The sequence below is a fragment of the Sciurus vulgaris genome (assembly GCF_902686455.1).
Source record: "Sciurus vulgaris genome assembly, chromosome: 1".
Classification (NCBI taxonomy): domain Eukaryota; kingdom Metazoa; phylum Chordata; class Mammalia; order Rodentia; family Sciuridae; genus Sciurus; species Sciurus vulgaris.
Window position 1 is genome coordinate 11,889,232 of NC_136461.1, and position 20,751 is coordinate 11,909,982.

Here is a 20,751-nt window from a genome sequence, read left to right on the forward strand (position 1 = left end):
GAAGAGGTGCCCCCGTCACGTCACTGTCGTCCCAGGAGCCCCTTCCTTACACAGTCCCGTTTCATTCCCATGACAACTCTCCAGCTAAGAACCATCCTTACTATCCCAGTTTAACCAGGAGGGGACTGAGGCTCAGAGACAAGACCACTCAGAGGAAGTCACACAGCGGCCCTGGCAACAGCTGGGACTCAAGCCCGGGATCTTTCCAGCTTCAGTGCCTGCATGTCCCCGTCTGCGTTCCCTGGGTCCCAGAGTCCTGGCCCACAGTGGACCTCCACCTCCCTGAGCCTGGGTCCTGTGAAGTCCTGCCGCTCAGCACCCACCCCCCCCCAAGAATCCCCCTGCTACGTCCAAGCTCAGCCCTTCCTCACCCGGCAGGCTTCCTGGGCCTCCAGTGTCGGCTGATGGATGGCCCAACCTGGCCCAGCCCAGTGGGGCTTGGCCTGGCTCTGCTGGGCCAGGGCCACATCCTGGCCTCCGGTCCTGCCTCCCTCTGCCGCCTGCACGCCGGCCCGTCTGGCAGGTCTGGCGGGTGAGTGACTCACACACCTGGTCTGCAGCCACTTGGCCTGCGAGTGGCGTACCCACCCCTGGGCCTTTGCGCGCTCTGCCAGCTGCTGCGCGGCGGTCCTGCCTTCTCTGAGGCCCGACTGGACGGCTGGGATCCAGGTCAGCTGCCTGTCCTTCCAAACCCACCCCCTCCGGCCCCTGCCGAGTGGGCAGAGGATCCCTTGGCTCTCATGGTGCTGGTGGTGGGGTCTCTGCGCCGGTGACATCCTTGGGCTCCCAGCCCAGTGACGCCCTGCTCCCTTCATGGTGGCAGTGGGGTTGGGGATGCCTTGTGGGGGCTTGGTAAATCTGTGCTGGTGGCCTCCTCCATGGCTGTGACCCTGACCTCTGGCTAGCGGGCAGGTCTGGGCGATGTGGGGCGAGGAGAGCCCAGGGAGCCTGCGAGGGCGTGTCCTGGGAAATCCCGGCTCCCTGCGGAGGGTCATGGAGTCTGAGGGTGACAGCGCAGACAGCCTCAGCTCACCCCGTTGGAGGCTCGGGTCACAGCGGGGACCCAGGCCGAGGGCTGGGAGGAAGTCCAGCGCAGCAGTGAGCTGGCGAGGGCTGGCCGTGTCTGCCCCCTGCTCGCCCTTCCACACCGCTCCCGTTTCTCCCGGCCTTCCCACCCTGGCCGCCCCCTCCCACGCTGGTGGCCCTTGCGATTTCACAGAAGGGGATTCCGGGCTCACAGCGGGAAGGCGTTCTGGCGGTCCTGGCCGTGGGTCCCTGGCAGGTGGTGGATGAGCCACAGCTTGATCATCTCCAGTGATGGAGAGCTCGCTGCTTTGGAGGCAGCCTCTTGAGATCAAGAGGTTGAGGTTGAGGTCCAGGGACCCATAATCCAAAACTTGCCAGGCATTTGCTCTGTGCCAGGTATTTCACTAACAAAGCATGGTACATATATTAACTCCTGTAACCCTCTGACACCCTCTTGAGATCAGTATTATTCTTATTGCTCTTCTTTTATTGTTGAGAAACCAGGCACAGAGAGGTTAAGTAGCTTACTCAAGGTCACACAGATTGGAAAGAGGGGAGCTGGGACTTGAACCCAGGCGACTCTGGTCCTAGAGTCCAACCGAACTGGCTGCTCCCTCCGCTACTGCCACGTGGGGATGAGGCTCACAGGGACCGGTCCTATGGTCACGGTGGGGCTGAGACTGCAAGGTGGACATGTAGGTGAGCGTGTGCCTGTCTGTCCATGCGCCTGCCCACCTCCTTGGCAGATCCAGTGGCTGAGGACTCCCAGGTGTGTGTGTGGAGGTTACGAGCAGCTGGCCCAGGGTCTCGTCTGTTTAGGGGCACTCAATGACCAGTGAGGGCCGTGCCTCATCCCAAGTGCTTCACAGTTTACAAAGCAAGCTGGCGTCCCTTGCCCTGAGGGTGCTCACCACAGCCCAAAGCTGGGCTGTCCCCATGATGACTGTTCCCACAGTCGAGTGGCAGAGGCTCAGAGAGGTCGGTGACCTGTCTGATGTCACACAGCAGAGAGACGGTGGAGTTAGACCTCCCCTCCTGGACTTCACAGAGTGTGCTCCACACCCAGGCTGGCTCCTCCTCTCTGCTTTTTTCTCCAGAGAATTCTGGAACAGAGCTACTGGGGCGGGGGTGGGGGTGTTCCTTGCCAGCATTCAACCCCTGAATCAGGGTCTCCTGGGGCTCTACAGGGACCACCACCTCTCTCTGTCCCCCAGGGGACTGAGTTCCGAGTTCCTCTGAGTGGGTTCCTTCCAGCTGGGCCCAACCAACCATGAACCAAAACTTCAAAACCGTGAGCCAAAATAAACTTTTCATTTTTTTATTTTGGTTATCTCAGGTAGTTTGTCATAGTAATGGAGAGCTGACTGACAACAGGGTGTCTTGGGAGGGACAGGTCTGGCCCTGTCCTCACCCTACCTGCTGGGAGATAAGAGAAGGGTCCCCTACGTCTCCTGCCAGGACTTCCTCTCCACGACAGTCGTGTGGACAGGAGGTGGCTGAGGTGGCCCCATTGTGCCCCTCTCTTAGGGACAATGCAGTATCCCAGGGATGTCAGCTGCCGGCACTGTGGCCACACTTCCCTCTCTTGGTCATCACCAAGTACCGGGCGAGATGCCTGGCCTCCTGCAGACCATGGCTTGCCTAGTCTCCTGACAACCCCCGTCGCACAGACAGGGAAGCTGAGATTCAGAGAGGTGAAGTCTCTGGTCCGGGATTGCACAGCTGGTCAGTGGCACTGAAATCCACAGTAGGCCTGAAGCTGCTCTCACCCCAAGTTACTGCCCGAGGTGACACATTATGTTCTCAGGTGGCCACTGGCTTGGTTGGCCTCTGATTTTGTCCCTTCCCACTCAGCACCTCTGGGCTGGACGGGGCCGCAGGGGTTTCTGGTCTTGTTTCAGCCCCAACTTGGGACCTCAGGAAGCCACTTAACCAGCGGGGTGAGGGGCCGATCATTTTGTCCCTATGTCCCACCAGGCCCGTGAAGTCGTGGCTGGGCACGTCCTTAAAACCTGGACACACAGGGAAGTAACGGCCCGACAGGGTCGCCAGGCCTCGGGGACTGCAAGAGCTTTGCTTTACCTCAGGCCCCGGACAGGCAGAAGCAGCCGCGCCAGGGTGGGGAGCTGGGCCGCACTCGCCCGTCACGGGCCCAGCAGGTGGGAGCGGGCATCCGAAGACTGTCTGCATACCCCCAGGAGCGAGCGCCCCCACCAGCACGAGCTCCTGGGAGTGGGGTGCCCAGGTGCCCAGGTGCCGAGAGGTGGGCAGGGTTTGAGACCCAGACCCCTCGGATTCCAGGAGGCCAGACTCCTGGACAGTCCCAGGAGTGGAGCAGGTGGGTCCCTGGCGGGCGGCCAGTGCCACCCAGGGTGAGTCCTCGGGTCCAGTCACGGGCCTCCTCCTGTTTCGCCCTCCAGGGGAGCCAGGGAGAACCCCTCCCTGACCCTTCTTGTCTGGGAACAGAGGCTGCCCTTGTTCCAAGGGACAGGAACACAGGGAGCCAGCTCTCCAGGCCACACGCAACCCGCTGTGCAGGGATCCCTGGTGGCTCCTCCTGGCCGGCCAGGCCACAGCCACGCAGGGACACGTGACGCCCAGCAGAGGGAGGGGGCAGAGGGTTGGGGCTCTCTGCCCAGCTCCTTCTCTCTCCCCCTTTCTCTCCCACTGAGCAAGTAGATCTGATAAGCACTTTTTCCTTCTGATAAAAGAGGTTCCAATGTCAGGGCTCCTTGGAGCCCAGCTGCGTGATGGGGGAGGGACCTGGGCCTGGAGTCCCCTCCCCGCCCCCATCGTGCCCTTTGCAACCTCGCACACACCCTTGCCCTCTCTGGGCCTGCTTCCCCTCCTGGAAGGAGAGGCTGGCTCCCGTCATTCAGCTCTGAACATCTCTGACTGCTCCCGGGCACCCCACCCCTGCCCTATGGGCTTCCGGGCCGCTCTCCCTCCCTCTCCCCTCCCTGCATGGCCACAAAGCCCAGGAAGTGGGGGAATTCGGCTTCTGGTTGGGGCTGGCCTAGACTGGCATGATCTCTACAGAAACATGCTTCTCCTCGAGGGGCCAAGCTTTGGAATAAACCCCGGATGCCGGGCTCCAGGCCGGTCTATCTGCGGAGTGCGAGGCCCTCAGGTCTTTCCCACCTTTGGGCTCAGCTCCCAGCCCCGGGCCTGTGCTGGTGTGGGCTTGGGTGTCACTGTCTTCATCTACGCACCTGCAAAGGAGGCCGGGCCTCCTGAGCTCGTACAGGGTGCAGTAGTTCTGGGATGGTCACTAACCCTGGCACACAGTAAGTGCTCAATAAAGGGAAGAGCCGGTCATGGCTCCAGAGCCTTCCTAGTGCCCCGTCTCTGGCAAATGGACGAGCTCCAGAATGCCTCCGGTGTGTCCTGGGTCACCGGGATGGGTCCCTTCAGACAGCTGGCGGTCTCCAAGAGGGGCAGGGGCCACAGGGTTATTCCGAGTCTTTTGTCTTTCTTTTCTCTCCCCATGATTTTTTTTTTTTTTTTTTTTTTTTGGTATTAGGGGTTGAACCCCCTGAGCTACATCCCCAGCTCCCCTTCCCGCTTTTTGTTTCTAAAACAGAGTCTCACTAAACTGCCAAGGCTGGCCTCGAACTTGTGATCCTCCTGTCTCAGCCTCCAGAGTTGCTGGGATTACCAGCGTGCACCATCGCACCCAGCTCTTCCTCTTTCTTAAAGTTGTTCTGTAAACTATGAAATCGGGCCACATGCCTCGAGGCCTGCTCGCCTGGGACTGCTGGGATGTTTCGTCCCTGAGTCTGGCCTCCCCCACAGGAAACTGGGAAGCCCCAGCTCTGCCCCGGGAATAGTGGCGGGAGGACTCTTCCCATTGATGTCACCCCAGAATCTGGTGGCTGAAGCCACTGGTCAGAATTCACAAGGTAGGAGGACTCATGGGTCAGTCCGAGGTCTCTGAAATGAACTACAGGGCCAACTCTTAAAGCTCTCGGCTCCCGGGGGTGCTCCAGATGACTGGGAGCTGGCAGGGAAAGGGTCGGGTGGACCCAGCTCTGCTCCCAGGCCCCACCCTGGAGCGGCGAGACCAGAGCTTGTAGCATGGGCACCTTTTATGTGCCCCCTGCCCCTGCACCCCCGCCATCTGGAGATATGGAGCCTGGGGTCGAGCAGATGAAATTCCCTGGCAGGGTGGTAGCGGCTGGGAGAGGATTTGGCCACGTAGACTCCAGGCTCCGCAGCTTTCATTAGGCTATCTCAGGGTTCACCACACTCCACGCTCCTTTCCCTGCCCCTAGACACCAACAGACTCTTCTCTGCTGGCCCTGGAATCCTTGCCGGGGAACTTTCCAATTAGAGCGAAAACACATCCAGCTCCCTCCCCCCTTGCTGGGGAGCGGCCAGGCGTCCAAGAACTGTGTCCCACAATCCTTATCCTCATATTTTCCAGTTACAGTCATTCATTTATCATTCTTTCACCCACCCACCCAGCCACCCATCCACCCATCCACCCATCTGTCCATCCACCCACCCATCCATCCATCCATCCACCCATCCATCCATCCACCCATCTGTCTGCCCGTCCATCCACCCATCCACCCAACTGTCCACCCATCTGTCCATCCATCCAGCCATCCACCCACCCATTCATCCACCCACCCACCTATCTGTCCACCCATCTGTTCATCTACCCACTCATCCATCTGTCCATCTACCCATCCATCCGCCCATCCCTCCATCCACCCATCTGTCCATCCACCCATCTGTCCATTCACCACCCATCCATCCACCCATCCACCCACCCATCCATCCATCCATCCATCCATCCATCCATCCACCCACCCATCCATCCATCCATCCATCCATCCACCCACCCATCTGTCCATCCAGCCAGCCGTCCACCCACCCATCTCTCCTTCTACCCATCCATCCATCCATCCATTCACCCATTCACCCATCCATCCACCCATCTGTCTACCCATTCATCCACCCACCCACCTATCTGTCCACCCATCTGTCCATCCATCCAGCCATCCACCCATCTGTCCACCCATTCATCCACCCATCCACCCATCTGTCCATCCATCCACCCATCCACCCATCTATCTACCCATTCATCCACCCATCCACCCATCTGTCCACCCATTCATCCACCCACCCACCTATCTGTCCACCCATCTGTTCATTCACCCACTCATCCATCTGTCCATCTACCCATCCATCCACCCATCCCTCCATCCACCTATCCACCCATCTGTCCATCCACCCATCTGTCCATTCACCACCCATCTACCCACCCATCCATCCATTCATCAATTCATCATCCACCATTTACTTGTCTATTCTCCTCCCTCCCTCCCTCCCTCCCTCCCTTCCTTCCTTCCTTCCTTCCTTCAACAAATCCATCAGGTCTGTCCATCCATCCATCCAAAGACTGTTTATCAAGTGCCCTTCAGTACCAGGCACCGGATTCTGGAGATATAACTGTGTGCAAAGCAGACACAGTCCTGCCATCAGTGGTGGCAGGCGATTGGACAGGCAGGTAATCTAACCAGCACCAGCACAGCGCTGTGGCCCCAGCATCTTCGTGAGCTCCTCGTCTGCAGCTGGGTGACAATAGCACCTGCCTCCCTGGATCACGGTGCTTTGATGGGATGATACAAGTAAAGTTGGCCCAGCACCTGGCACCTGGCGAGTGCTTCATAAGTGTGAGCCAGGAGAATGGTCAGGAGGAGGAGGTGACCACCCAACAGGGGGCCTGGCTCTACGTAGCCATCGCACGCATGAGCTACTCTGTGCAGGCTGTGTGTCCTTGTAGCAATAGAAGGTAACAGGGAGCTGGCGCGGTGGCACACGCCTGTAATCCCAGCAACCTGGGAGGCTGAGGCAGAGGATAGCAAGTTTGAGGCCAGCCTGGGCAACTTAGCAAGACCCTGTCTCAAACTAAAATGTAAAAAGGCCTTGGGACCCAGCTCAGTGGTAGAGCACCCCGGGTTCAATCCCCAGTACTGGAGCCGGGGGACAAGGTGACAGGGATGGCGACATAGGGTAGGCCCAAGCGCCAGCTTCTCCGGGTGGGGCAGCCTGTGAGCAAATCGCTTGCACAAAGGGACCGTGGGAGCTGGCCATGCCAGTGGCACTGGGTGTGTGGGTCTGAGGGCTTCTGCAGAGGAGCCTGGGCGGCGCTGCGTCTGTCTGCTCTGCCCAGTCAGGAGCTGGGGCGTCTCAGGGTGGACAAGCTGCGGAATCCCTGCAGGCACGGGGGCAGGTGTCTGGCAAGTTGCTAGCAGCTCGGGAGGCTGGGCGGTGCAGGGGTCAGAGATGTGGCTCTGGACGGAGATCCAGGGGAGGAAAGGAAATGTCCAGGCACGCCTGCTGCTGGGGAGGCTGAGGCAGGAGGATCCCAAGTTCAAAGACAGCCTCAGCAACTTAGTGAGGCGACTTAGCAAGACCCTGTCTCAAAGAAAAAAGGCTGGGGATGTGGCTCAGGGTTAATTGCCCCTGGGTTCAAAAAGGGGGCCCTGGGTGGTCCCCTTGGGACCGAGGGGACAGGAGATGCTAGTTTTGTCCCCAGGGCCCTTCCAGCTCCTGTGCACTTGGGGATCACCGTTGAACGCGTGCCAGGTCTCTAGTGGGGTGTCTGATCCAAGCTGGCTCACTGCAGGGAGATTCTGGAACCAGACAGAGTGACTCCAGCCCCTGGCTCCTTTATGGGCTGCGTCCCTCCTGAAGTGACCACCCCACTGTGCCCCTGCAGGGCAGGTCAACAGGCACGCCCGGTGGAGGCCTATTAGGATCTCCGAGGGGGCTCATTTTCAGGAGCCCTAGGCAAGGAATTGGTTCATCCTAACCTAATGAGGTCACATGATCTGGGGACAGGAGCACAGATTGGATTTCAACCCCAGCAGTCCCGCTGTGTGACCTTGAGAAAGTCACCTAACCTCTCTGGGCTACAATTTGTTTATTCATAAAGCAGGACAAAGCCACCTTCCTGGAGGGCTGCCTGGGGGCGTGGTGCACAGTAGGCCTCTGTCAGTGGGAGGACTGGGGTGCAGCCTCCGAGGAGGCTGAGGGAGTGGATGTTACTGAGTGCTGGGGCTGATCCAAAAAGCCAGTCTATAAAACTCCTGCCTGCAGCTTCTGGTGCATTGCTAATGGGAGTTTGTGTGAAGGACATGGCCGGATAAGGGCCCATTGTTCCGAGTGGGGACGGTTTTATGACTCTTAGAAAGCAGCTTTCATCTGGGGAACCGGAGCCTAGGAGCCTTCCAGCCCAGGGCGGTGAAACCCGGCAAGGCGAAGGTTCCTGGGGCCGATGCCAGGTCGCAGACAGGACCAGCCCTCCTGACTCAGCCCCGCACAGCCTCTGAGCCGGGCGCAGGGCCTCTCTCCCCAGGCCCGGGCCCTGCCCGCCGTCCTGCCTGCCTGGTCTGCTTGGCAAGGCTGGAGGCTCACAGAGTCCCCGGGCCTCCCTACTCCCCCTCTGAGCAGCCAGTGCCGCCTCCCCTTTCATCCATGTGGCAACTTCTAGAACAGGCCCTGGGTGCCGCCTGCAGTCAGCTGACCCCGCCGCTCTAAGCCTGGGAGCTGGCCTGGCGCCCTGAGGCCTGGCTGGGCAGTAACCTGACCCCAGGAAGTGAAGCCCTTCTCTCCTGTCCTTTCGGGCTCCTTGGCGGGGACCCAGGCTGAGAAGTCCAAGCCCCATCGGCCCCCAGCGCCTTGCTGGCTCACCCCCAGGAGGCTGCAGAGACCCGGCTGTGCAAGAGGCTGCCGGCCTGGGGGCTGGGCCTGCGGCTGCCTCTGGTGCCCCAACCCCCAGGCACCCCTGCGGGGAGCCTTTCCCTTGATCCCCCTCCCCCTTTCCCCTTTCAGGAGGCGCAGGAGGCTGAAGCAGGATGCTGGTTCCCTGTCACCCTGTGCTATGACCGTAGCCCCACCTGTACATTAACTGTCCTTTGTCCTGGGCTACTTTGCTTTCGAGGATCAAAATTACCCCTTGGGGGAGTCCAGGTGGCGGGGACCCTGGGAGCTCTCTCTGACGGACCCTGGAGGCTGGGACAGAGTGACCTTGTGTCTCCCTGTCCTCGTCTGTAAAGTGGGGTGAAAGCACTCACTTTAGCAGGCTGTCAGCAGATGGAGGTGTCACATGGAGGCGGAAGGGGAAGGTCCCCTGGAAGCGTTTGGATCTTCATTACTATTATTTTATTGTGAACGTTGACTGGGACCTGCCAGGCTGTCGTGGTCTCTGCCTGTCTCCCTCCCGCTTTACTCTGCCCCCTTGGTCGATGGGTTCATCCGCTCCTCCACGGTGGCTCTGACTCCCAGGGACCAGCCTGATAATGTGGTCTGCTGTGGGGCAGAGGCCAGCCCTGCTCTGCCCGACCTCTGGTGGTCTCAGTGTCTGTGGTCATTTGCCAGCCCAGTTTCTCAGCTCTCTGATTCCCGATTCCTGGGAGAAACAGCTGAGGGGTCCAGTGTGGGCCAGCTGTCCACTCTCAGCCGATCCGCTCTGCTGGGATGGGGAGCCCCATGGTATGTGGGGCTGGTCCAACAGGACTCATCAGAGGCTCTTTCCAAGCCGCAGAAGAGCTGTGAACAGTGGTTTGATGCTTTGACTGCCAAACCAAGGAACGCTCTTGTTTCTCCATGTTCTGGACAAGCTTTCAGGACCCCTGCAATCAGCCTGTGTGGCCTATTGGGCTCACAGAGATGTGAAATAGTTGTCAATATTAATGATCAAAAGATTTCAGTTAGAAACTAGATTTGGGGCTTCTCTCGGGAAAGACAGATATAGGCATAAAGAAAGGAAGCTCAAGACACCAGCTCAGAAGCAGTTGCCAGGAAGGTGGGGCGGCCTTCCTCTACCTGGGCCTCTGCTGCCAGCTCTCTGGCCCCACCACGGTGCCATCTCTGCACACTGCCTCTCCTCCCATTTGCATCCCCAGCCGGGCCCCGGGCACTGGGTACCTGCCTCCATAGCCAGTGCTTTTCCAGGAAGTGGGAATCATAGAGAAAGAGGCAGGACACAGCCCTTCAGAATGTGGGGCTTTGCATGTGAGCCCAGTGCTGGGCTGATTGTTCCAGAACACCTCGTCTGCTCCTCTGAACTCTCCTGCAGGCGAGGTATGTCATTTACGCCCCTGAGTGAACACAGGGTGAGACCCAGGCTCAGAGAGTGAAGCAAGCTGAGCTGTGCACGCAGGTCAGGTGACTCGAGGAACGACCTCAGGCTGGTGGGGAAGTCTGCATACGATGCAGCCGCTTCCCGCTGACCCCCACCGACCCCCAGTATCTGAGAGGAAAGAGCTGATGTTCTTCACCCTGAACGCTTAGCATGTATTTCCCACACACAAGGACACACTCCTGCAGAACGGCCATCGACCATCAGAATCAGGAAGTTCACAACACCTGGCTGCGTGGAACTCTCAGACCCGGCTCAAGTTCCGCCAGGGGTCCCAACTGTGGCCTTTGTAGCAGATGGATTGAGTTCAGAACCTCAAGCTATATGTCGTCTTCACGTTTCCTTCCACCTGGAAAATGTCCTCCGTCTTTCCTTGATGTTCATGACCTTGACCTCTGGAGGATATTGACAGGGATGCCCCTCGACCTGGGGTTATTTGTATTTGCTCCTGATGGTGTGAGTTGTGTGCTGTTGTCAGGAGTATTTGAAGTGCTGCTGTGTCCGCCCTGGGTCACGTCAGGTGATGGTGTTAGCTCGATTTGACACTTGGGTCTGGTGGTGTCCGCCAGGTTCTCTAGTGTAAAGTTACTTTTCCCACCCGTTTTTAATAGCTATTTTGTGGGAAAGTACCTGAGACTATGTAAATATCCCTTCCTAATCCAATTTATTTTTTATTTCTTTTAGTTTTTGAGGGACCTTTATTTCATTCATTTATTTCCATGCAATGCTGAGACTCCAGCTCAGTGCCTCACACATGCTAGGCAAGCGCTCTACCTCTGAGCCACAACCCTGGCCCCTAACTTCCAATTTATTCATTTATCTTATTGACCGCCGTCAGTACGGACCTTTGGTTTCCTACCGTTGCGATGAGGATTTATCCTGGGCCTCAAATTGCCTTCTGTTTGGCTAAAGGGTGCCTCTCTGAGCTGATCTGTGTCCCTTTGCTATGTTCCCTTCACTGTTTGAGCAGATTTAAGTTTTTGGCACCGTAGTATCTACTTGATTCTCCTGTCAATCAGGCTTTCTCCCAGGAGCCCTGGCTCCTTTCAGTAGAGAACGGTCTTTAGAAACCATGATCTGGCTGTCAAGGGTGCTCACCGCTGTTGGTCGTCCCTGCTCCTGACACTCTCAGTGGCCAGAGACGAGCCTGCACTGGTATTTCCAAAACTGCAATTTTCTCCCTTGGTGTTTGGAACTCCTGCCTTCAAAGCAGAAGGACCCCAGGGTGTGAACGCTTCACCCTCCTGCACGGGGTGGCTTTTTGTAAATACTCACTGTGGTTGTTTGTCATACTGTAGGGCCAAACAGCACATTTGTCTAATGTCGGCAGTGAGGAGTTGCACGCCTTGTTCGACTGTACGGGACTGAGCCTCTCCTGTGAGATAGAGACGGAAGAGGATCCTTCTTCCCTCTGGGTGTAGCACAGAGCCCAGTGACATTGGCGCTGTGTCCCTGTGCCACCTGCTAGGCATGAGCAGCCCATCTCCCCCTTGGAGTTTTGGAGAACTCTGACGCCATCCCCAGGAGGACAGTGGCTCCGTCTGGTCTCTCCCGACAAGAAGTCTCTTGATGGGAAGTTCAGGGATGTCAAGCCTCCCTCCCCTCCCCCCGCCCCAGCCGCAGGTGTACTGTACCACTGAGCCACATCCCCAGCCCTTTTTTATTTTTTAAGTTTTGAGACAGGGTCTTGCTAAGTTACTTCAGGCCTCACCAAGTTGCTGAGGCTGGCCTCAAACCTATGCTCCTCCTGCCTCAGCCTCCTGAGTTGCTGGGATTTCAGGTGGGCACCACTGCACCCAGCCATCCACTTCCTTTTCCATCCACTATAGGGCTGGGTTGATGAAGAGAGGGAGGGTCTGTAGGAGGCAGACAGGAGCGCTGGGTTCCCATCTTGGCTTCGCCCCCAACTTGCTAAGCAAACTTGGGCAAGTCACTTAACCTCTCTGGCCAGTGGAAAATACCACCTCTGCCTTTCCCCCCTTCTCCTTCCCAGATCAGTGATAGAGATAAGGGAGAACAGATTCCTGGATCCTGTCCAGATGTAATGCATGGTTAATGGCCGTGTTTCTTGATCAATCCTGCACTCCCCAGAACACTCCGTGAGTGGGTCATTCTGGTTAATTGAATGTTCTGGGACATGGAAACATTCCCAGAAATCCTTTTTGTTCCTTTTGTGGCTGTGGAAACCCATGCACTCATCTATTCAGCAGATAATCGTTCCAGCTGCACCGGGTCCTGGCCAGGTGCTGGGGTAAAGCCCTGACTGGGACAGCAGGGCCTGGCCTCTGGGAACCCTGGGTCTCAGGGAGGATGCGGGGCGAACCCTGCCACACCCAGAGGTGGTGCGCACAGAGGAGGGACCATCCGATGCTTGGGGAGCCCGGGAGCCCAGGAGGGGCGAGAGAGATCCTTGACAAGGCGCCATCTGTGTTGTGAGCCCTAAAGGCAGTTTAGATGGTGTCCAATGGGGAAGCCTGTGGCCTCCCGGGCAGCTTGAACAGAGACCCCAAGAAACACCTGCCATGCTCATTTGTGCTGTGAGCTTCGAATGTGGAGCTGGGACTTGGGAGAGGGGTGGCCGTGAGGTCAGGAGAGCAAGATGGCAGAGAGCTGGGACGCCAGAGGCACGTGACGCCTGCTCACTGGTTCCCAGAATGCACTCACACTGTGATCCTTCATGGTCAACACGGAGAGGGACAATGACATACAAACACTGAGTCACAGGTGAGGGGCCTCAGTGTCAGAGGGTCACACAGGGCTGGGTGGGCTGTTGGGCCCACAGAACGCGATCATGTGGAAAGGTGGGGCCCCATGACCAGATCTTCAGTGTTGTTCAGGAAAACCAGCAATCTGGCCTTTTATGGGTTATCTCCCAATTATCTAATATTGGCAACTAATCAACAACAACAACAACAACACTGTGGGCCAAACACAATGCTTTTGCGGGCTCGGTCAGTTTGCTGAGCTGGAGGTTTGCAATCCTGATCCCAGAGGGTTCTGTGGGTGAGGGTTTGAAAGTGTCCCCTTGGAATCCTTATGGTCCTCTAAAGTTGACTGGGTCTCCAGTCCATGCTGGGTTCTGGGGAAACAATGGGGGTCTGGGGCTTGGCCCCTGCCCTCAATCCTGGATCATAGCTGCCCTCGAGCTGGTTCCAATCAGCATGTGTCCAGAGCCACTTGTTACAAAAGCACTAAGTGCTGCGGTGTCCAGAGCAATGGAGGCCACGTTGGGAGGCTACCTGGGGCTTGGTCTTGTGATGGTCCCAGCAGGGAGGGGAAGACGTAATACTACTCAGAGAGGACTTGGGCGTCCCAGGCAGGAGGACTCCGGAGAGATCAGGCCCAGGAGTGAAGTAAAATGAGCCAGGAGAGGCTTGGGGTAGCTTCTGATAGGCTGTGCACATAGGGCTGGGACGCAGGCTTAGCTCTATGAGCAGGACCCTGAAGTTCATCTTCTGATTTAAGATGACCCCTGGGGCCAGCGGACATCTGCAGATAGTTGTTTTGACCTTGCTGGCATATCCCAGGGTGTCCTCTCTGCTTTCCTGCCATGCTTTATAGGGTGTCCTCTCTGCTTTCCTGCCATGCTTTATCTGCCCCTGGAATGGGAGTTCCCCGGGGACTGTGCCTGTTTGTTCACTGCCATCTCTCAGGAGCCTAGGATGGTACTTGGAATGCAGCAGGTTCTCAACGCATATTTATTGCCTACGTACTATGAGCTAGTGTTCCCTCGGCCTGGGGCTTGGGACTCCTCTCTGGGTGAGCTCTATGGTGCTTATGTTCTCGTGTGGAAGCAGACAATAAACAAGCAACCAAACCCATGAATAAGGCGATTTCAGCGAGCGTGGTCCATGCAAGGCTTGTCTTGCTACACCATGGTGGCCTGTCTGTGTCCCCTAGCCTGAGAGCCAAGAGGGCAGAGCCAGGGTCCCCCTGGTTCCTTGTTTCTTTGAGAGCCCCTGAGGCTGGTGCCTGACAAATAGGGAGTATTAACAAAACATTTCTGCTGTACTGAATGAAGAAACACAGGCTGACAATGACTTCAACCAAATGCACCTGAACCTTTCCGAGGTCGCGGAACTCCTCGCTATCATCAACCTAGGAGTAATTGCTGATAAGCCTGTGTGTGAATTGCCTTGCCCATAGAGAGGTGGTGGGGGAGTGTTTAACAACAACAGGGATAATCTTAATTAATGACCTGATAAGTGTAATTAATTGCATCATATCTGGAGGCCCTCTTTGGAATTCTGGGAGGGAGTAACGGGGTTTGGCAGCTTTGGGGCTGGAAGGGAGGGGAGTGCTTGCCGCTGGGTTACACCACTTCCTAGCTGGGTGAGGATTAAACACAGTTCCGAGCCTCAGTTTCTTCTGTTTTGTCACTCGGGCCTTGGGGTCGCAAAGTCGGGTTGTTGCCAGTTTAGGGAGAGGACGTCAAATCCCTGGGCCCGGGGGTCCCCAATGCCTGGGGCTGACAATTAGGAAGTATTGGATCTTCTGTGGCTACTGCCTGGAGGCCAGGCTGCAAAGGGCCCCCACACACGTGGGGCACATCCCAAGTCCGGCGTTCCCCTGGGACGGGCCCCGGGGACCCTCCCCCTTGGGGGGGACCCCAGATCGAACTGCCGGGAAGGCGAAGAGGCCGCCGGCGAGCCCCGGGGCCTTTCCGAGGCAGCGAGCTCGCGGCGCGGGGCGGCGGCCGGGGCGGGCGCGCCCTCCCCTCTCCCCGCTCCCCTCCCGCCCCCCGCCCGCGGAGACCCGGCGGTGGGCGTGGCCTCCGCGCCGCCGCCCGGCAGGGGTTAAGCGCTGACCTCAGCCGGGCGCCCCGGGCCGGCGGGCGGGGCGCGCGTCGCCGTGCGCGGGGCCGGCCCAGGGCTCGGCGGCGCGGGCCGGCGGGCGGCGCGGCCATTGGTCGGGGCGCCGTCCGGCCATGGGCGCCCGCGGCGGCCGGGGGAGCTGCGGGCGCGGCGCCCGGCGCCCGGCGCCTTTGTGAGCGGCGCGGAGGACGCAGCGGCCCGCGCGGCGGCCGGTGAGTGAGCGGCGCCGAGCGCGCGGCCTTTGTGTCGCCGGTGCGCGGTCGTGTCGCACCCGCCGTGTGTCTGTGTCTCCGGGCCGGCGTCCCCGCGGCCCGGCTCTGCCCCGGGTGCGGGTCCCGCTGCGTGGCGCCCCAGGGGCCGCCGCCAGTGTGGCTGCGGGGCCCTCCGGGCCTGTGTCCCCTGCCCGGTCTCCGAGCCCCTCTGCAGGACCCGGAGCGGGCTTCGTGCCGCCGCCTCCGTGTGTGTGTGTGTGTGTGTGTGTGTGTGACCTCAAGCCAGTGGGAGTGGGGACAGTTAGGCCCCCACCCAGCCCTGTACCTCACTTTCCCCGACCGGTCCCCGCGGCCCATCCTGCCCCTTGCCGATCTCGGGGCGGGGGACGGCGGGTCGCTGGGTACCGCAAGGCCAAAGAATGCTCCTGTCCCCTCTGTTTTGGGTCAGCCTCTCCCACCCTGGGTCCTTGCCCAGAGGCAGACAGGGACTGCTTCCAGCAGGAGGGGACTGTGGGAGGAGAGGATGCTGGGTCAGCTGCAGGCGGTGGCCGCAGAGCCGGGCAGCCCTGGATACCCTCTGGGTCAGGGGCGGGTGTCCTCTCGTTGGGACCTTCAGAGGGTGAAAACCAGCCTCCTGCCTCCGGGTGGCCTCTGAGAGGGAGCCCAGTCTGGCTGTGGGAGAAGGGAGGCCTCTCCCCTCTCCCTCTCCAAGGGTGGGGTCCTGGAACAGGGGTCAGGAATCTTCCTCTGGCCCCAGGCCTGGGGGGTCCTGCCTCAGCCCCAAGCAGGTAGGAGGTGGTAGGGGCTTTGGAGCTCAGTCTGGCTAGAAGTCCTTGTCCTCTCTTAGAGACTCAACCGGGCAGCCCCACCCCCTGCCCAGCCCCATCTGCTCTAGGAGGATGCTGGGGAGAGGGCAGGTTGGTGGGTTCATTAAATGTGCAGAGCCCCTCCCACATGGCCACAGGCTACAGCATCCATCTGTCCACCTGTCTGTCCCTCCGTCCACGCAGCTGTGTCCAGGCCCCAGATGCACAGAGTGGGACCATCTCCAGGCTCTCTGTGACAGTGGGGTGGGGGATGGCCTCCCCCTCCCCCTGCAGCCCCCAGGTGAAGCTCTGGATCCGGCTTGTCATTTGTAACTCCTCACACTGTGTTTGGATTTATTTATGCCTTCCTGAGGTAACCTGTCCCTTCACTTCCTCCTGAAAACCTTTGTCCTGCTGCCCATTCTTTCCAGAAAGTGGGCTCCATTCTTCACCCTGAATCAGTTCTCCCTTGTGTGTGTCCTCTCCTGCAGGCTGGGCGGGATCAGGGCTCTCAGGGGCCTTGCTCTGGCCGGGTGACTCCTTTACACCTCCTAGTATGCTGGAAGGCTTTGAGTACAGGGACCATCTCTGACCTTGGTCACCAGCCTGGGACAGTGCCTGGCACATAGCAGGTGCTCCGTAAATAGTGACTGGAATTGGTTGGTTCCTAAATTCTGCTGTTTCAAGTTTTAATTTTGGAGGCGTCTGGGGATGGGAAAAGCTGGTGGGCAACTTGGGGGCCTGGGTCCCAGGTAGCATGAGAGGAATGCCCACTGTTACTTTGAGAAATAAGCCAGGCACAGTAGTGTGTGCGTGTAATCCCAGTGGCTTGGGAGGCTGAGGCAGGAGGATCTCAAGTTTGAGGCCAGCCTCAGCGATTTAGCCAGGCTCTAAGCAACTTAGTGAGACCCTCTTTCAAAACAAAAAATAAAAAGGGCTGGGATGTAGCTCAGTGGTTAAGGGTCCTGGGTTCAATCCCCAGTACAAAAAAGTTTCGTGAACAGATGTGTATAGGATCTGCTGGTGCCAGGGGCTTGGCTGGCTCCTTCCGGCATGTGACCCCTGTACAGTGAGAAGGTGCCGAAGGGAGGAACATGATCACTCGCAGCAGTGAAGTGGGTGACATACAGGAGGTGATAACAACAACTTAGGTCTGTGGTGTCCTTCACCATCTCTGTTTTGACAGCGACCCTGATAATGAGGCAGGAAGATGGGCTCGTGCCCATTTTACAGATGAGGAAAAGGAGCACACAGCATTTCAGGGACTGCCCATGGTTACAGCCAGCCAGTGAGGGAGCCAGGCGCAGGCCTGGGTCTCTCCAGCCGCAGTGTCCTTGCTGGCTTCTGCCCGCTTGTCTTCAGCCTTGGGTGCTCCATCTGCCCAGTGCCTGGACGTGCTGCTGCCCTCTCCTCCGGGGTTAGACTCAGACTCGGGTCCACAGAGTGCGGCAGAGTTCTTTGACCCTACCGTGCCCTTCGCGGACCCAGCTCAGCTCCTCCCCATGGCAGCATCCCGGGGAGTTCCTGGGGTCCCACTGCCTGGTGGAGGACATCAGCTCTGCTAGAGAGCACCAGTCCTTAGAGAGCCAGTGCTGGCTCTGGACAGTGGTGTGCCGGGGTCAGCGTGTGCCAAGGCAGGAGGACTGGTTGGTAAAATCAGGAAGTTTGCGAGCCACTTCTAAAATACTGCTATAAAAATTGTATGAGCCTGTACATTTATTTTTATTATTATTTTTGGCACTGGGGATTGAACCCAGGGGCGCTGTATCCCTGAGCTCCATTCCCAGCCCTTTTTATTTTTATTTTGAGACAGGGCCTCACTAAGTTGTCCAGTCTGGCCTCGACCTTATGATGGAAGGATCATCCCAAGTCCCTGGGTTTACAGGTGTGCGCCACTGTGCCTGGCTGAGACATAAGTTTATAGTTAACAAATCATTAAAACAAAGGCAGCAGAAACTCAAAATTACTTCGGGTTTTCTTATTATATGTGCACCCGGGGTTATTGGTGCCTCTGTGTGCAAGTGTACGTATTGCGTGATGTGAATAATGGTCTGCTCCTGCACATCTCTCTACCCTCCCTGTTCAGTGATGTCATGTTTTTGGCTTGAAAAATCACGCTTAGCAGGAACTCTGACACCCTAGAGGCAGGTGCACACTGCAGATCAGGGTCTTCCCCTGGAGAACCAGCCACCGCAGGGCACCCAGCAGAGAGCAGCCTGGGCCTGGCTCCTCCCCTGGGGCCTACGTTTCGTTTTAGGGTCCTTGCGAGTGCAGAGTGAGGGGGGCAGCTACTGGGCTGGGCCTGCCGTGGTGGTGGGGGTGGGGGTTGTAGGCTGCCCTCAGATGAGGTGGGCCCCATTTCAGTGAGTGAGCTGTCGCCATACACCAAGAAGAGCGAGGGCTCAGCCTGCAATCCCAGCAACTCAGGAGGCTGAGGAGGAGGACTCCAAGTTCAAGGCCAGCCTCAGCAGTTCAGTGAGGTCCTAGGCAACTTTGTGATGACCCTGTCTCAAAATAATAAACAAAAAGGGCTGGGGCCGTGGCTCAGTGGTAGAGCGCCCCTGGGCCATTCCCAGCACACGGAATAAAGAGGAGGGGCCGAGATGAGGAGGCTCAGTGTGTGCCACCACGCTTGGGGTGACCCAGGCATCTGGGAGGCCAGGGATAGTGGTGTCTGAGGACACACTGTGGACAAGTCAGGTGGCTCAGGTGTGACGTCCAGGACTCATGTGTGGCTGGAGCTGTCTGGGGGTGGCTTAGGCACTGGGCCTGACCCATCCAGATGGATTCAGGGACGATGTAGAGCAGGTCGGACTGTCGCTCTGGCAGAATCTGGGGTCTCTGGTTGGGACCAGGTGTGACCGGTGGTGGTCCTGCGCAGGGCGCGCTGGGGTTAGGTGTGCTGACACATGGCCGCTGACTGCTGAGGTTCAGGACGTTCCTGGCTGGTGGTCAGACATGGCTGACGTGGTCACGGTGTGGAACTGCGCAGTGACCTCCAGTGCAGGAGCGTCCAGAGCATGACACGGGGCGGGCGGGCTGGGGCCGGGCAGGAGCCGCAGCCCGTGCAGCCCGAGGCCTGAGCCTCAGTCTGCTCCAGCGTCGGGACCAGGAGTCCTCGCGGCCTGTGGCAGGGCAGAGGGAGCACTGGGCTTCCTGGAGGCAGCGCGCCTGGGCGCCTGATGCCTTCCTGCAGATCACCGAGGCTCCTGGTCGTCCCTGCTGCCCGCGCTGCCTGCAGCTCCAGCCCCTGCAGCTGCGACTGGTGGAGTCTCCAAACAGGCTTCCACATTCACTTCCGGCCCAACGAAACTCAGCTGGAGGGAGGGCGTCTCCTTCCGCCGCACCTGCAGACGAGGAGGGCTCTGCGCCTCTCTTCTCCCTGGGCAGGTCATCGGGAGCGGACGTGCTTACAGCGCTCCTGGGGACTTGGTGGCCTGTGCCTGGCCCTCCCCATGTCTGCCCGTCTCTGACCCCCATCCCGACCCCACAGGTGTGTCCTCCCACCCCGCCCTGTAGGCGAGATGCTGGGCGGCAGGTGGCCTGTGTCCTGAGTGCCAGGTGCGTTGGGCTGCTGGGGTCTTGGCACAGCCACCTCCCACATGAGGCGGAGGTGCGTTTTGCCTGGTGCGGTGAGGTCCAGTTGTCACAGCTGGGTTGTCACCTGTGGCTCAGGATCAAGCCTGAGGACAGAACGCGGTGACCGCGTGGGCCCCTAGATCCGTGTCAGGAAACAGCTAGTGATAAGGCTCGGCTGTGGAGGGGCAGCCCGGTGGCTCCTGCTGTGAGCACAGGCACTGGGGCACGCTGCCCGGGGTGGGCGCTCCAGCCGCTGTTTTGCCACCATGAGGCGGAGGCCCAGGCAGGTTGCCTCGCCTGCTGTCCTGATGCTGGGGTGGGAGCAGCTTGCCCTGCCCGCCTGTCCTGTGGGGACCGGCTTCCAGGGCCAGCTGTGCCTCCAAAACCCCAGCAGTGCCCTGTGCTGTGCTCTGGGGAGGACAGCCACTGCCTGGCCACCGTGCGGGCTGTGCCTGGTTCCTGCCCTGGGGTCGTCTTCCCTCCACCTGTCAGTGGAGGTGCCCGGACTTGCCCAGCCCTTCTCCTGGGGACGCAGTGCAGGGCCAGGGCAGAGTGTGGGCTTTGGTGGCACCTGAGCCAGGGGCCAGGCCAGCTCTGGTTCCCTCTTCTCGGGATACTGTTTCCAGTGCCTTCCATCCTGAGAAGCCCCTCAGGCGCGAGGGTCTGTGCCCATCAGCATCCATGGCGGGAGCCCTCCTCTCTCCTGTGTTTGAAGTGGGCAGACTCGGAGGAGCTTTGGAAGTGGGGGCTTTTTATTGAATTTCCCTAGAAAAACAGTGGTTAAAGTAAGTAGGAAAACGAGGGTCCAGAAACCAAAGAAAGACATCCCTGAGCCTCAGAGTTGCCCAGAACCTTTCGATTTCTGTAAAACAAGGGCTTATTTTACTTTGAATCATGCACGCGGCGCACGAGCCCTAAGAAAGCTTGGAAGGTACAGAGAGAAGGAACCGGGACGCCTCCCTGGACACGTGGGCCCTGGCTCAGGGGCCCTCTGCTCTCTTGGCTGCAGCCTGACAGGGAGGGCGCCCTGCTGGCTCTCTGTCTGCCCTGGTCTTGGGCCACTCACTCGACTCCTCTGTACCTCAGTTTCCCGGTCTGTAAAATCAGAGTAACGCTGGCCCCGGTGACTTGGGGCGCGGGGGTTTAGCAGGAGCGCG

At 58.9% G+C, this 20,751-nt stretch overlaps 1 protein-coding gene across 3 annotated transcripts in view; it reads left to right on the forward strand.

The window, feature by feature from the left end:
- The first annotated feature begins 613 nt into the window (after positions 1–613).
- ARHGEF10L (Rho guanine nucleotide exchange factor 10 like) overlaps positions 614–20,751 on the forward strand; it is a 124,598-nt gene continuing 104,460 nt past the window's right edge. The window contains exon 1 of one of the 3 annotated variants that reach the window (XM_079109498.1): positions 614–669. The gene's annotated coding sequence lies outside the window, so the exon portion shown is untranslated. Of the gene's footprint in view, positions 670–15,048; positions 15,210–20,751 lie in introns of those variants that run through there. The other 2 variants (XM_079109497.1, XM_079109499.1) reach the window with 2 other exon arrangements.